The sequence below is a fragment of the Lithobates pipiens genome, unplaced genomic scaffold (genome assembly GCF_037356315.1).
Source record: "Lithobates pipiens isolate NorthernLeopardFrog02 unplaced genomic scaffold, aLitPip1_a1.2 Scaffold_16, whole genome shotgun sequence".
Taxonomy (NCBI): domain Eukaryota; kingdom Metazoa; phylum Chordata; class Amphibia; order Anura; family Ranidae; genus Lithobates; species Lithobates pipiens.
This window is the reverse complement of record NW_027507748.1, coordinates 108945477-108963127: the sequence shown is the minus strand read 5'-3', so window position 1 is coordinate 108963127 and position 17651 is coordinate 108945477. Positions and strand designations below refer to the sequence as shown.

General features: G+C 43.0%; 1 protein-coding gene across 1 annotated transcript in view; it reads right to left on the bottom strand.

The window, feature by feature from the left end:
- Window positions 1-17651, bottom strand: part of GRPR (gastrin releasing peptide receptor) — a 243801-nt gene that overhangs the window by 166684 nt on the left and 59466 nt on the right. The window lies entirely within an intron of this gene.

Here is a 17651-nt window from a genome sequence, read left to right as displayed (position 1 = left end):
AAGTAAGAGTAGAGAGCAGCCACTCTATTCCATCAGAATGTGGAGCTGTTATCTCCTGGCTCACTTCTCACAGCTCAGTTGTGTGGGCCTTTTTTAGCACATGTACAGCTGATCCCACTGTTGCAATTTGCAATATCTGCCGCAAGCAGATCAAGCGTTGCAAAAACACAAACCATTTGGGTACCTCATGCTTGACAAGGCATTTAAACTCCTCCCACCATTCAGCGTGTTGGCAAGAGCACCTAAAAGTCAAACACAATGGACACAATTCTTCTCCTGCTCACAACTCACCTTTCAGCAGCCACCATTGACAACAGCACACCACCAGCTGTAGAGTATAGGAGGCAATTTTCTCTGCCCCAGCTGTTGTAGCGGAAAAAAAAAAAATACACTCTCTGGCATCCACGTGCCCAGCGTCTAAATTCCAGCTTGTTCAAATTGCTGGCTTTACAACTCCTGACTTTCTGTCTGGTGGATTCTGCCCCCTTCCGTGGATTTTCAATGAAGGGTTGCCAGTCGCTATTTCTTTGCACGTAAAGCCATTCCAGGGCTGTCGGCTAATTGCCAGCCCCCATCTCTCCACAGTTACTTAGCTGTTGATGATCCTGCTCCTCAGTCCTTCCTACTTAAGCCGTCTAGTGCAGAGGAGCTCTGCCTTCGCCTTGGTCACATCTCAAGAAACTAACTCCTGCGTTCCTGTTTAAAGACTGGCTTTGCTGACATCCCATCTGGCTCCAGATCCTGCTTGCTGTTCCACTACATTGATACCTGACTTCTGGCTTGGCTGACTATTCGTTTCAGTTACTGAACTTTGGCTATGTTTTGACTACGTTTGTTCTTTTTACTTTTATTATTAAACAAGTGTGATTTAACTGTACGTTTGTCTTGGTCTGATTTCATGGTTTCTGACAGGAAGGCAATGCTTGGCATCAATGGACAAGGCAGTCAGGGGCAAGGTCTACATTACTGCTGACACGTGGTCCAGTGAGCATGGTCAGGGACAATGTATTTTGTTTACAGCACACAGGGTAACTCTGCTTGCAACTAGGAAGAATGAAGGACAGGGCTTTGTGCTGGAGCTTGTTTTGCTGCCACGTCTCCATACAGATGGTGGTGATGATGTGAGATCTATCAGCTCCACCCCCTCCTCCTTCTCCTTAATGCCCTCCTCTGCTGACTTGTCCTATGAACCACTATATTACCCCCTAAGCGTTCAAGGGGACATTCAACAAATCAGGCTGATGCCATGCAGTGCTTCAGCTGGTCTGTCTGTCTAGGGGACAAAAGCCACACTGGAGCATTTCAGCTCTGCAGGAGCAGGCCCAGAGGTGGTTGACGCCATGGAAGCTTGAGCCAGGAATGGTGGTGTGTGATAATGGCACAAGCCTTCTGTACTCCCTTCGACAGGGAAAGTTGCTGTGGCAATGCCTGGCACATGTCCTCAATTTGGTGGTGCAGCAATTCTTAAACAGGTACCCAGGTTTGCAAGATCTTCTAAGGCAGGCCAGAAGAGTCTGTTGCCATTTCAGGCAGTCATACATAGCCAGTGTACATTTGGCTGAAATCAGTGGGAATTCCACCTGCCCATAAACCGCCTGATTTGTGACATGCCCACCAGGTGGAACTCAACTTTGGCAATGCTGCATTGGCTGAACATGCAGTAGAGGGCTGTCAACGAGTGATTTGTACTGCACTGTATTGATAATAATATTTCCATCCAAAGTCTGCCAGAGACACCAGAATTTATCCAAAAAATCTCTAATCTTTTTCTGGGTGCACTAAATTGTGGCCTTGTCATACAGACTGGCTCCCCAAGCCATTGTTTACAAAATAAATAAAGCTTGCAGGGAAAATCTATTTAAATGTCATTTTTTTTTCAGTTATGCTGAAGCAGGTTCTATACACAGTACAGATGTGCCACTTTACAGGCAGACTAAGGGGACCTCCCAGGCACTTTATTTAAAGGAATTATTCATTTTTACTGTTTCATTTTAGCCATAATTAAAATCACTGCTCCTTTAAACACTTCAATACAGGGTACTTTTACCCCCCTCCCTGTCCAGTAGAAGTAGAACTTTCATATGTTTTTATAAACTTTAAAAAAAAAAAAAAAAAAAATTTTGTTTCCATTATAAAATATTACCATTATAATTATAAAATTTAGCAAATAAGTAATTTTTTTTCACACAAAATTGTCACATTAACAAGTTATTTCTCACACACAGCATATGCATACTTACAGTTACTTTCAGATAGACCCCAAAATACACTCTGCTACTCCTCCCATGTATGACGACACCACATGTGTGAGACTTTTTCACAGCCTGGCTACATACAGAAGCCCAAAATGCATGGAGTACTATCAGGCATTCTAGGAGCATAAATTACACATCTAAATTTATGACTACCTATCACGAAAGGCCCTGATGCACCAGGACAGTGGAATTACCCACAAAATTACCCCATTTTGGAAAGCAAACACCCCAACGTATATTCAAAAAATGTGGAGAGAAAATGAAAACTTGTCAATTTATAAGATATTTCTAACACGCAGCATGTACACAGCAAAAAGTACACCCCAAAATACATTCTGCTACTCCTGCTGAGTATGGCGATACCACATGTGTGAGACTTTTCCACAGCCTGACCACACAGAGAGGCCCAACATCCAAGAAGCACCTCCAGGCATTCTAGGAGCATAAATTACACATCTATTTCCTGACTACCTATCACACCTTTGAAGACCCCGGAGCACCAGGACAATGGAAATGCCCACAAAATTACCCCTTTTTGGAAAGCAAACACCCCAACTTATATTCTATGAGGCATGGGCTGAAGACATGTACTTAGGTACTCTAATGAGCTTCAGATAGGTACTCTGGTATTCTAATGGGTTGCAGATAGGTACTTGGGTACTCTGATGGGCTTCAGATATTTACTTGGGTACTTGGATGGGCTGCAGATAGGTACTTGGGTACTCTGGTGAGCTGGAGACAGGTACTCAGGTACTCTAATGGGCTGCAAATAGGTACTCAGGTACTCTGATGAATCTGGAGACAGGTATTCAGGTACTCTGATGGGCTGCAGATAGGTACTCTGGAACTCTGATGGGCTGAAGACAGGTACTTAATTACTCTGATGGGCTGGAGACAGGTACTCAGGTACTCTGATGGGCCGCAAATAGGTACTCAGATACTCTGATGGGCTGAAGACAGGTACTCAGGTACTCTAAAGGGGCTTGCAACAGGTACTCAGGTACTCTGATGGGCTGCAGATAGGTACTCGGAACTCTGATGGGCTGGAGACAAGTACTTAATTACTCTGATGGGCTGGAGACAGGTACTCGGGTACTCTGATGGGCTGGAGACAGGTACTTGGGTACTCTGATGGGCTGCAGATAGGTACTCAGATACTCTGATGGGCTGGAGATAGGTACACAGTTACTCTGATGACCTGGAGACGGGTACTCTGATGGCCTGAAGACAGGTACTTGGGTACTCTGATGGGCTGCAGATAGGTACTCGGGTACTCTGGGCTGGAGACTGGAACTCGGGCACTCTGATGGGCTGGAGACAGGTACTCGGGTACTCTGATGGGCTGCAGATAGGTACTCGTTACTCTGGGTTGAAGACAGGTACTCTGATGGGCTGGAGAGAGGTACTCTGATGGGCTGAAGACAGGTACTCTTTATTATTGGGGCAATCTGGGGACTGTGCTTTATACTGTAAATGGTAGCTCTGTGCAGCTTCACAGATGGCTTCCTATTTGTCATGAGTGAGGTGTCCTGCGCTTTGTGATTGGTCTTGCAGTGTCCTGGGACCTGTGATGTGTCCCAGAAGACTGCAGGGGAAGGAGATGGGTTACTGACCAGAAGTGGAGGAGCAGGTACCTGTCAAAATCAGGAACCTGCTCCCCCTTCAAAAAAAGTGCCAAATGTAAGGGGGAGGTGGAGGAAGAGCGGAACTTCCCCTTTTGAGTGAAGTTTCACTTTAACAAAGAGCAGGCTTTCTGAAACAATATACTGTGGGCTAATAAATCAACAATTTATTTGTTTGGTCACAGTAACTGTAGGTATTCTTGGTACAAACGAAGGACAACAATTATACCAACCTCATATCAACAGTAAAGCATTGCTGTAGAAATGTTATGGTTAGGGGTTGCTTTGCTGCTTTAGAGTCTATGAATGAAGGTTTGAATGAAGATCGCCTACCAGCCTGCTTTTAATTGATGGATTGGTCAATAATCATCCCATGTGTTTAAGTCATTTTAAAAGGGCTATAGAAACTAGAGGTTATTAAAAACAAGGCTACAGCGGGCTAAATGATGAGTGCTTTGAGGGTCAAATCACACTGGAACATAGTGTGGGAAAGGCATGTTCAGTGTGTGCTTCCGGAACTACACATGAACATGCTGCCCTTGCAAGACATGTGCAGGTGCCATTAATTGTTAAAAGTTAAAAAAGTACTGCTTGCACTACCTTTGCCACATTCCCACTTGATGGGCAGCCAATTAAAATGAAAGGGCTGTCAAAACCCGAATGTGCGGGAACGCACGCGTTCTACCGACTCTGACAGATGTATTTATTATTCTATTAGGACGGCCCTGGTCCCAAGCAGAAAATGGAAGCCTATTTAGAGGTGGAAATCCCCTTTATTTTTTTTATCAAGCATGAGCATAACAAAGCCAACATTTCATTCTGACTCACTGTTTGACATCATTGTTTGAATAAATTATTGGATAAAGAATTTTCTGAAATAATTAGATTAAAGCTTTAGATCTGAAGTGAGCTTAATACTTTTCTTATTCACGGTATGAAACCTGTCTATTGTAATGCTTTATTTATTCAGCTTTAATATCTATTTCCCAAGAATAATTGTTTAGTTATATGTTTAATGTAACCAGTAAAGCAGATAAAACAAATAATTTTTTGTTTTGTGTGTTTGCAAATCATTTAACCCCGCTGAATGTTAAATAAACATGAAAGCAGGTCAACTTTCATTGAGAGAGAAGTGCTAAATATTTATATTTACTGTCCTTTTCCCTATCGTCTGTTCTTTATACTGATTGCACTTTCATTTCAAGATATTTGTTTTGGTTGGTGTTTAAACATCACCTGAAGCGATAAGCAATCGTACTATATTATAAATGACGAAATTATAATGGAAAAGCTGAACCTGTTATCAGATTTTGACCGTACCTAAAGGTGCCTACAAACGATTGTAGGTGGATGGAAGTACAGGCTTGGCTCTTCAGCCCTTTGTCTTCTTTGCCATAAACACGAATGCTCAGTTGAATGTTCCTGTGGATTTTATGGAGAGGGGAATGATAGCAATCAAACAGGATTTTCCAATCTTAAATTTTTCCTTAGAAATTATTACTGGTGGTCCTATTGTTTTTCATCTAATGTCCATGGGTGAAGCAAAACCTCAGATACAAAGGCTTGAAGAGGGGATGTCTTGGGCTTTTTCTCATAGCTTCAGAGAGCTCTCCTAAATACTAGACCCAGAAACACATGTTGAACTATATGGGCCATCTAGCCCCAGAAGGTTTTATTAAATTAAATTAGACCCAGAAAGGTGTATTAAACTAAATGATCAGCTAGATCCATAAGGCTATATTTAACTACATGGACCAATTAGACTGTCAAAATTTAGCCTGCAGTTTCACTACCTGTGTAATTCCTACCTCCAGGATAGGGTGCTTCTGCTAGTCCTGTGATAACATTCACATGTGTTGTTTGGCTTTTTTTGTTTACCTATAGGTTTCTCCTCCTATTTTCTGGATTTATATAGTATTTCCTTTCATCACTTTCTGGCTCCCCTCCCAGTTTGCTTCCCTATATAACACATGCTGAGTGCAGCCTGCATTGCCTGAGCAACTTCCCAGTTCTCTGAGCTCCTGTTTGCCTACATGTACTCTGTATCTAACTTCTCGTGTAACAACTCCAGCTTCATATACTGTCTGTGCTTGCCTGCCCTGGCCTTAGCTTATTTATCTCCTGCCATTGTACTCTGCATAAAAGAGGTCTCTGCATCCTCAGCTGGGCATACAGACCACAACCTGGTTCCAGCTTTCCAGATTTCTGCAAATCCATCCCCACCATCAGGGACCCTAGTGAAGAGGCACCCTGGGGAACTCCAAGTTGGCGATCTACAAAGACACACTATCACATACACCTGCCATAGACCCAGAAGGGTATATTGAACTAAATAGGCCAACTAGACCCAGAAAAGTGTAATAAACTAAATGGACATTAGATTCAGAAGGGGATATAAAACTAAATGGTCTAACTAGACCCAGAAATGTTTAATAAACAAAATGGACCAACTAGACCCAGAAAGGGGTATTTAACTAAATGGACCAGCTAGACCCAAAGGGATGGGTCAAAACAGCTAGCTAACCAGCTGTGACCCCAACCATTTTAAGACTTAAAAGCTTGCTGGAGAGCTGACATCAGCACACTAGCAGCAGTGACAGTTATCATCAGCGGTATTGTTTAAATGTAACGCACATGTACTAATAGGCAGAATTAAATAAAATAAAAATACACTGCAGGAAACAACATTTGCATATTTTATTAAGGGTGTAATGACATTTATTAAACATTTCTAACTTGAGGTCTCTTTTGGGAAATGAAGTCAGCGGTTTTAATTCTGCTTTAAATATGAACATAACTCTAGTTTGTTGTGCAGGAGTTCAGGGACCATACATTCTGTCAAGCCTGTCAATTAAAAAGCTTGGCCTGCACTTCTGTGCCTATAGCCCACCCACCTCTCTGAGGCCACTGATATGACCCTTCTCCCAGTATCAATGTAGTCCAGCCAATGCATGATGTTTCAGAATTTGGGGTTGACCTGAGATGTGAAGGTGCATGAATCGGGGCTGATCAAAATAAGTTTAACTTGCAATTAGCAGTAGAACTTTGAGTGCAAATATTGAAAAGAAACTATACACTTATAGCATGCTATGAAACGCTATCTGTCTAATGCTTGTAAATTGATACTTAATGTGGAAAAGGTTGCTGACCCCTGCTATAGAGAATGTCCAGAGAACATATTCTGCTGAGATTGTGTTTTCAACCATATTGCTAATTTATTTGTTTTTCATTCTGAAACTTATTTTTATTTTTGTGCCTCAGCAGTCCAGTAATGAAGGAGTATTTTTCATTGAAAGCTCTCTAAAGGACCCCTGATTCACATACATCGATCAGCCATAACTTTATTACCACTGACAGGTTGAAATAGTTGTAAAGGTAAACGTTTTTTTTACCTTAAAGCGGGAGTCCGCCATTTTTTTTTTTTTTTAAAAAGCCAGCAGCTACAAATAATGCAGCTGCTGACTTTTAAAATAATGACACTTACCCGCCCAGCGCGCCCGCGATGTCGGCACCCGAAGCCGATCTCTCGATCGTCTCTCGGGTGCTGCCGCCGCCATTTTGGGTATGGGAATCAGGAAGTGGAGCCTTTCGGCTTCATTTCCCGGTTCCCTACTGCGCATGCGCGAGTCGCACTGTGCAATAAGGATGGTCTCCGCTGTCTCTGGGATCCGTGTGTGTGGGGGACCTTCGGAAAGGGGCGTAGATTTTGTGGAAAGGGGCGTACCTTCTGCAGAACCTACGTCGGAAGTGGGTGCAGATACCTGTACTGTACAAGTACCTGCACCCCCCTCCCCCCTGAAAGGTGCCAATTGTGGTGCCGGAGGGGGGGGGGGGGTTCCAATGAGCGGAAGCTCCACTTTAGGGTGGACCTCCGCTTTAATGCATTCTCTGCTCTCAAAGACTTAGATGAGGGCAGCGGGAGCCATTGGCTTAAGCTTCTGTCAGTCAGAACTTGTGAGCAGAGCAGGTGAGTCTGATTAGCCTATGAGCGCTGACCAGATGCCGGTCGGCTCCTGGTTTTTCAGCATGCCTGTTCGACAGGAGCCGTACAGGCTACTGTACACACTTGTTGAATGTTGGCTGGTTTCCTTTGAACCGCCAGATACCGGACAATATTCAAGCTCATGTGTACCAGTGTGTTACATCAAGTCAAAGCCTGCTGTGTGATAGTGAATGGCAGTCTCAGCCTGGACCCCCACCAGGCCATGCCCCTAACACATTTACGGAATAGGGCAGGCTAAAAATTGGTAAGTCTACACAGGATATATTTGTTACATGGTTAGTCTGCATAGGTGGAAAAGGATGAAAGAAACTGCGCTAAGAAAAAAGAAATAGATAAACGGCTGGAGAACTTACTCCCAACCATTCAATTGGGAGCTACAATTCTTACGTATAACATTAATACATGAACAGGAATTGGAAAAAAAATTGAGTCGCGCTACCCACATAAATCTAAGAATATAGAATAAAAAAATAACATATATAAACCACCTATCGTTAAAATCATATAAATGAATCATACGTGTATCATAACAGTAGTGAAACATTATAATAAGGATCAAAAATGTATATAAATCCACAATTAAACTAATTATTGAGATTTTTTAGCATAACAGTAGTGAAAAATTATAATAAGGCTCAAAAATTTATATAAATCCACAATTAAACTAATTATTGAGATTTTTTTAGATCTCAATAATTAGTTTAATTGTGGATTTATATACATTTTTGATCCTTATTATAATTTTTCACTACTGTTGTGATACACATAGGATTCATTTATATGATTTGAACGATAGGTGGTTTATATATGTTATTTTTTGACTCTATATTCTTAGATTTATGTTTGTAGTGCAACTCTCATTTTTCCTAGTTAGCATAGGTGTTAGGAAGGTGAAGGGGTCATTTTAAGGCTATTTAGGTTGAGGCTGGAATTCTACTTTAATGCCGCGTACACGCGACCAAACTTTCCGGCAGAAAAGGTCAGACAGAATCATTTCGTCGGATATTACGATCGTGTGTGGGCTTCATCTGACTTTTTTCTTCAAAAATTCAGATGGACCTAGAAATAGAACATGTTTCAAATCTGTCCTACAGAATAAATTTCTGTCGGGAAAACCGTTTATCTGTATGCTGGTCAGACGGACCAAATACGACGCAAGGGCAGCTATTGGCTACTGGCTAGAACTTCCTTTTCTAGTCCCGTCGTACGTCATCATGTTCAAAACGAACAGACTTTGGTCCGTTCATGTGAGGGCAAGTCCATTCTGTCGGAAGTCCGTCAGAACTCTGTCGGGAACACCGTTGGACCTTTTCTGCAGGAAAGTCCGGTCGTGTATACGCGGCATAACACTTCATGAAATATATTAGTTTAAAGTGGTTGTAAACCCTTACAAACCACTTTGACCTACATGTAAGCCTAGATTAAGGCTTACCTGTAGGTCCAAGAAATATCTCCTAAACCGTATGGTTTAGGAGATATTTACCCGAAGACAGCCACCGCTGTCTACGGCACGCAGGCACACTGGGCAGGCCGCAGATCGCGGCGATATCACAGTGCCGGAGCAGCGAGACCCGGAAGTCGCTCCGGGATACATGGCAGCGGCGAAGAGGAAGACGGAGGACCATTTCGGGGGCTTCATTCTCAGATGAGTTATTCACAACAAGCTAGTATCCTATGCCTTTAAGGCATTATGCCTTTGCCTTACAGGGTGTGTTTTTGTTTTTTTTCCTTTACTTCCTCTTTAAATGCAAGCAGCATAAGTGGACTTCTAGAGCATGTTACATAAACCTTACATATGTGTGTATCAAAAAGATAAGCAAGAAAGCAAAAAAATAAAAAATACAGCTGCTATACCTGCTTAAAGTGAACTTTTCCTCCCTTTTTCAAAAAATGACAATAGTATGTTGATATGAATTCTTCTTAAATTCATTGGTTAAACTATTTTTTTTTTTTACTGTTACAGTTTTTCCACTTTCTGATCTATTGAGGCACTGGCAATGTAACCTTTGCCTCACAGCTGTATTGTGGCAAGTTATTGTCCCATGTTCCAGGAGACAGACCCCAGAGTTGCAGGCAGAGTTCCAGGAAGCTCTTTGTGAAAATGGCCACCATCAGAAGAAAGAAAGATAAGGTATGTACAGAATACATAGCCTGCAAATATCTATAAATATCTTTTTGTACATGGTCAGTACTAAACATTTGGAGAGGTGCCTTTGTTGTAATTTTCTAATATATGAGTGAGACTCCTCTTAAAGTGTTAGCTGGAGCTTTATCGGTTATCGTATAACTAGTCCATCTGAAACGTCATGTCCATCTAAGGCTGGCCATAAACGATTGTTTTTTTTTTCAACCAGAGGTAATTCCACCATCCACACATTTGAGGTGGATGGCGGGATTACTCCCACCATAGGCGTTGCCAGGGGGTGGCTATCGAGGCTGGAGCCCCGAATCTGGAGCCCATAGCCCCGAGTCTCTTGCGTCCCTGCCTAACCAGTGGGTCGTGGCTGGGGCAGGTGGCATTAAAGGTGGAGGAGAGAGACGAGCAGGTGGACGAGCAGAGATAACACCATCTCTGTCCGCTCCACGTCACCACTCTTTTGCCCTCACAGCCGGACCACTTCAATGGGGGAGAAATATGCGGCGGGGAGCAGAGGGATGACATCATCTCTCACTGCCCACCACAAAGCGCTCTTCCGCCCTCACAGCGCAGGCCTCTTAAATGTCAGAGGTGCGGCGGGGAGCAGAGAGATTACATAATCTCTCACTGCCCCCCCTGCATCCCCGCTCTCCTGCCCTTACTAAATGGACCAGTGCTGCCAGCCTGCCACCAATGCAACGACAATACACATTTGGTGGCACTGGCTGGCATAGCCAGTGACAATCCACATCAGCTGGCAAGTGACAACCCACATCTGGTGGCAGGAGATGTGGCAAGTGACAATCTGCAAATGGTGGCAGGTGACGTGGCAAGTGACAATCTGCAAGGAAATGCACAGATGTGAATGGAGCCTTGTTGTTCTTCTGTTATTGCACAAATATCACTTTCGGCCCAATTTACATCTAGCATAGAGGGAGTGAACGTTCTGTGGCCAAAATCTCTCATAAACCACATATAGCACAGCACATTTAAATCAGCAGGCTGCCCTATGTGTGTCACAGGAAAAAGGAGCCACAAAACGTTCGCTCCCACTATGCTAGATGTGAATGGGTCCTGAAAGTGAAATTGGTGCTATAACACAAGAACAAGGTTCCATTCATATCTGTGCATTTCCTTGCATTTCAGAAATGCACTACACCACAAATTTGAGTAAAAAACGCACCAAGCTCTATTCTAGAAAAAAGTTCTGAAGCTTCTTTGTGGTGATTTCTATGTGTAAGGCAGCCCATTCAGGTGGATGGACTACCCTATGTGTGATAAGTGAAAATGCTCCAAAACAACTCTCCCAACCCCCCCCCCCCCCCTAAAAAATAAATAAAAATAAACATTTGGGATTGCAAGTTCCCACTATGCAGAGATGTGAATGGGGCTTGACAGCTGACTGTTTCTGTCCACTCCCTCTTATGTACTTGTATAAAGATGGCCATACACTACGCAATCTTATTGTATATTGTGTATTTAGTGAGAAGGGTGATCACTGATTTATTTAATCTAATTTAAAAACATGCAGCTGGGAATGGGTGGGTGGATGATGCAGGTTGTGTGATAATGAGGTCAGCTGGTCAACTCCTTCCTGTGTCATGACCTACAGCCTGTAAGGACGTAAGTCCAAAGCAATAGATATGTTTGGAAACATGGATTAAGGATGGTAAGGTATGTGTCTGTAAATTTTAAGGAAAGCTTTGATATTTTTGCAAAAGTACATGAATGCTCTGTTGGTGCATAGGGGAGCTGTAATTTAGAAAAAGAAAAGTGAAGTTGAACTTACCCTTTAAGGGATCTACTTGCAGGTGAGCATGTGATAGAACTATGTTACAGACAGAGTGCGGTGTTAAAGTGTTATTAAACCCAGGAACCTGCATTCACAATATCTGGTCTCCCACAGAGCACAGAACATGGAATGCAATTATTTTAGTAAATATAAACTTTCAAATAGCAGTGAGTCCTGTTATGTCCCGCATGTCTTTTGTAGCCATGTTGTCTTTTGTATTGTACTTATGGTTATTATCACATAGGATGGCATATACAGCTGGGGGCACCCATGAGGGCTCACTCCCAAGACCCGCTGCTGCGTGCATTGACACAGACAGCGGGACACGACCCTGCCCCCAGCTCCCGTGTCACAGCTTTGGCTGACAGCAGCGGGAACCAATAGATCCTGCTGCTATCAATCTATCCAATAAGGAGATTGACAGCATCTGGAGCCGCTGGGCTCCTGCACATTGCTGGATTGGGGTCAGGTAAAAAAATGTGTGGGTGGGGGGGGAGTCTGCAGCACAGAAGGTTTTTCACCAAAGTGTAAAGAATGCATTACGGTGAAAAACCTTGAGTCTTTACAACCACTTTAACCACATTCAGACCGGACCATTTTGCTGTCTTAAGACCAGAGCACTTTTTGCAATTCGGCACTGCGTCGATTTAACTGACAATTGCGCTCGGTCATGCGACATGGCTCACAAACAAAATTGACGTCCTTTTTTTCCCACAAATAGAGCTTTCTTTTGGTGGTATATTATCACCTCTGCGGTTTTTATTTTTTGCGCTATAAACAAAAAAGTGAGACAATTTTGAAAAAAAACACATTATTTTTTACTTTTTGCTATAATAAATATCCCCCAAAAAATATAAAAAAACATTTTTTTTTCCTCAGTTGAGGCCAATATGTATTCTTCTACATATTTTTGGTAAAAGAAATTGCAACAAGCGATTATTGATTGGTTTGCGCAACTTTTATAGCGTTTACAAAATAGGGGATAGTTTTATGGCATTTTAATTAATTTTTTTTATTTTTTACTAGTAATGGCGGTGATCAGCGATTTTTATTGTGACTGCGACATTATGTCAGACACATCGGACATTTTTGACACATTTTTGGGACCACTGTCATTTATACAGCATTCAGTGCTATACAAATGCACTGATTCCTGTGTAAATGACACTGGCAGTGAAGGGGTTAACAAGAAGGTGGCAGTGTAGGGGTTAAGTGTGTCCTAGGGGCGTGTTGCTAACTGTGGGGGGCGTGGCTCTGTTTTACAGATCACTGATCTCTGCTCCAATCACAGGGAGCAGAGATTAGTGTCACTTGTTGCTAGGCAGAACCGGGAGATGCTGTTTACATCGGCATCTCCCTGTTCTTCCTCCCCATGAGACGATCGCGGGTATACCCACAGTGATCGTGTCCGCGGAGGTCCCGACCGGCGTGCACATGCGATGGCATGGCGGCAAATTCACCTGTAAGCCCATTTGCCTGTCCGTGCCATTCTGCCGACGTAAATCGCTGAGCACCGGTCGGGAAGCGGTTAACACAAAAGACAGAGGGAAGTGACTTTTCCAGTTGAAATGAGGACAATTACAAGGAATAGTGATGCAGTTTAAGATCTATAAGGGGATTTGTAGAAGTGAAAACTAGTTCAGTCTTCTGTCAGTGTTATAATAAATTCATTTTTAAAGTCTTTATATTATTTTTAGACTATAGTAATGCCTATTAAATCATTTTGTTCTCTGTGTCTCTTGTTCTTGAGCCACATGCTTAAAGTACAGATCAGTTTCTGTTAACATCTTCAGCACAACGATCCTAACTGGCTTAACACAGACATTTTCTTATCCTACAGAGACAATCCCCAATCACAACACAAGACTTCAGTTACCTAGTTATGGTGGGAGAGACAAGACCATACTTAGTAGGGATTCTTTACTGGTTGAACACACATGTACACCATAAGCCAAGCTATCAGCCAACATTCAACTGTTGGTAGGAAAGATGTAATCCTGAAAATAACTATTCTGGTTTATAAATTGGGTTAGAAAATTTCCGAATAATTGTTGAATAAATTGTTTAATTTCCTTTACATGACCATGTAACTGACAAACAAAAGACAAGGCATTCTGATGGCATTGCCTGTTAGAGAACTCTCATCTGTATTCAGTTTATGCAATGACACTTTCTATCTTTCACGTAGATTTTATTCTTATCAGCAAATGTTCCCATATTCAGTAGAACAGGGACATTGCATTTGATTCCGTAGACATCCCGTGGGAATAGCACAAGCCAAGCCATCACGCCAGAGTAAATGCAAACAAGAATGTTGCTGCATTTACAAAGACCTAGAATTGGGAATGCATTTTCTCCACAGCTGGGTTTGGTTGCTGCATGGTAATTGTGGACCTACCACCATAAACTCATTACCCTTCATTTGCAGCGATATCCTTTCTAATAAGCACTTGGAGCGTCTACATACGTTACTATGCATGGCAAAGCTTCTGATAGCCACTGCTAATTGCTCATTGGAAATCATGACAATTCTATGTATAATATGTTTCATGTGTTAATTTGAGCTAAATAACTACCATCTTCTGTTATCCATAACAATGCGTTTAAATTCATTAATAGGAATCAAAAGGTATACATGTAAATTGTAGCTTAGGAAACACAGACAGTTCTGAGCACTTGCTAATAAATGTGGCTTAATTTACAGAGATCCCTAATCCCCCGGTTGTGCTCAGCTGTGGCATGCTTTACTTTAGAACTAGTGTCCAATCTGTATTTTTTTAACTGTGGATAGAAAGGGGAACGGGGTTATGTTAAAACCTTTGTCAGATTTGTATTGCTGTGTCCCTATTGGGGAGTTTCTCCTTCACTTTCTCTCGTATTACTAGGACAAGGCATGAGAAAAATCTTACCAACTTGTATTTGTGTGGTGAGAAAGGGTTACATCTAGTTAAAGTTTATATTAAAGTGGACCATTACTCTCTAACTCAACATTAACTATTTTAATCCTTATGTTGCTAGGCTTAGTAAATAGATTTACATTTTTTTTTTACATTTCTTTAGTTGCTTCCTGGCTTCTGGTCTAGGCCAAAATGATGTCATACATCCCAGGAGTCTTCATGGGCATGTTTATTCTTTATCTGGAGGAGGGTAGGTGGAGCTCTCCCAGCTAAGTACACCATCCTGCATGTGTTTCATCAGATTCGGTGGCCCGTCAGAATTTGTAAAAGAAGTGACGTTCTGTCGCCACCATCTTGCTACACCCCACACTCCTCCACAGTAAGGATACAGTGAGAACTTCTTGTTAAAAAAAAAAAAGGATGCAGTGAGAAGGCGGCAAGCAGACATCTTGTTACATCCACCGGAGTCATGCATTTTATACTTATTTTTAACAGTAAACTGAGCTTACAGTATATAGTGAAGTACTGTATTTAGAAATCCAACGGCCTATTTAGATTTTGAATTATAAAAGTAGCAGCAAGCCTGCTGGTCTCACAGGCTTGCTAATCTGACAGAACGGTGATGTTGTTATAATTCAACATCTACACAGTCCGACGGATTTCTAAATCATGTACTTCACTATATAAGCTCCATTTACTGTTAAAAATAAGTGTGAAATGCATGACTCCGGTGCCTTCTCACTGTATCCTTACTGAGGAGGAGTGTGGGGTGTAGCAAGTTGGCTGCAACGGAACGTCACGTTTGTTACAAATTCTGACGGGTCGCCTAATCTGATGAAACACCTGCATGTCTGTGCTCTGTCAAAATATCCAATTCATCAAGATCTCCAATTACTTCACTTCTGGTAACTATAAACCATCAGTAAATGGAGATTTCGATGACTTACCAATTTGACACAACACCGGCAGGCGTGTACACTCTGGTACACAAATACTTTGTTGCTTTAACACAGCAGTGGGTAACTAGGAAAAAGGTGAAGGGGGCCATTTTGTTGGTTAGTTTTGGAGCGGACTAACAATATCCACTCATAATACCGTGTACCGGAATGTATACGGTTGCCGGTGTTGTGTCAAAACAGCAAGTTGACGAAATCTCCAATTACCGACGGTTTACAGTAGCCAGAAGTAACCTAATTGGAGATCTTGATGAATTAGCTATTTTGACAGAACACCTGAAGTAGGGATAGGAAGTAAATGCTACATGAATCATCAGCCCTTACTCTGGATGCCTGCAACTGGAAATATGGGGGGGGGGGGTTGTTTTTCAAAGTGTTTCAAAACAAAATAAAGACATGGCGATATGGATGGATGGGTGGGTTTGTGTTGTGCCGCGTACACACGTATCAGACTATCCGGTGGACTTAGTCTGGAGGACAAATCGCTGGACTTTCCGAACGAGCTACCTGCCCACACACGGCACTTTTGCGGCGGACAGGTCCGGCGGACTATCCGCCGTACTTTTGAAATGAATGGACTCGCCCACACACACGGAGGAAAGTCCATTCATTTTGAGCGTGGCTCCAGGTAGCCAGGACCAGCGAAGGAGGCGTCGCTGGTCCCGTCACCTGGTATGGACTTAAAGGGGAATCATATCAGACCCTTATCCGAGCACGCTACCCAGCCGGCCAGGAAAGGGGGTGGGGACGAGCGAGTGCCCCCCCTCCTGAGCCGTACCAGGCCACGTGCCCTCAACATGGGGGGGTGCCTTGGGGAAGGGGGGGTCGTGCGGCCCCCCACTTTAAAGCACCTTGTCCCCATGTTGATGAGGACAAGGGCCTCTTCCCAACAACCCTGGCCATTTGTTGGTTCCTGGGGGTGGGGGGCTTATTGGAATCCATGAGCCCCCTTTAATAAGGGGGCCCCCGGCCCCCTGCCCTATGTGAATGAGTATGGGATACAATGTACCTCTACCCATTCACCTGTGAAAAAAATGTAAAAAACACAACACACAAGGGTTAAAATAGTTTATTGCACAGCTCCAGGGGTCTTCTTCTGTCTTCGGGGGTCTTCTTGCCGGACTCCTCCGCTATCTTCTGCTCTTTTACTAGCTCTTTTACTAGCGGAGGAGCCCGGCTTTCTTCTTCCCCGCCGCCCTCTTCTTCCGACTTCAGGGGTCTTGTCCCCTTCTTGGGGGGTCTTGTCCCCCTCTTCAGTTCTTCTTGCCGGGCCTCCGCGCCTTCTTCTAGCTCTTTTACAAGCGGTGGCCCAGTCTTCTGTCGCCGATGTCTTCTGGTCTTCTGTTCTGTTCTTCTCTTCTTCTCTTCTTGAGCTGTTGCCTCGTCGCTTTCTCTCGTCACAATGACAGGGACACGGTGTTGCAGTGCATGCTGGTGTTGGACCACAAGTCCAAAGGCTCTAAATAGCTGAGCACTGATCAGATAGACTCTACTGTGTTCTGGGTATCAGGCAGGAAATCTCCAACCCAGAACACGGTGCTGTATGTTGTATGCAGTAGGTACTCTCATCTACATATGGTTTATACCGTGCAGTCAGTGGCCTCACATGCTAGTCAGGGATATAGTTTGTTTGGGCCAAGCTGGAGTTCAGCTTTAAAGTGTAACTCCACTTTTGTGGAGAAAAAAAATTGCAAAAAAAAAATTGCAAAAAAAAATTAATATAGCGTATTCATTTGCGACACAAGTCATATGTAATTGAATATTATTAAAAATGACCTTTCCCTTTCCATCTGCAGGGCTGTCATTTTCTGTAAAATGCAATGCAATATGGCAACCTGATGGCATTCTATACACAGATGGTGTACAGAATACTCCCAAGATATGTAAAATCCTGCTTGTGTGATTGGCTTACTGATTTTCCTAGACGTCTGCACTAAGCTACAAGTCAGATTTTGACATACAACCCTTGCCAATTTCCTCATTAGAGCC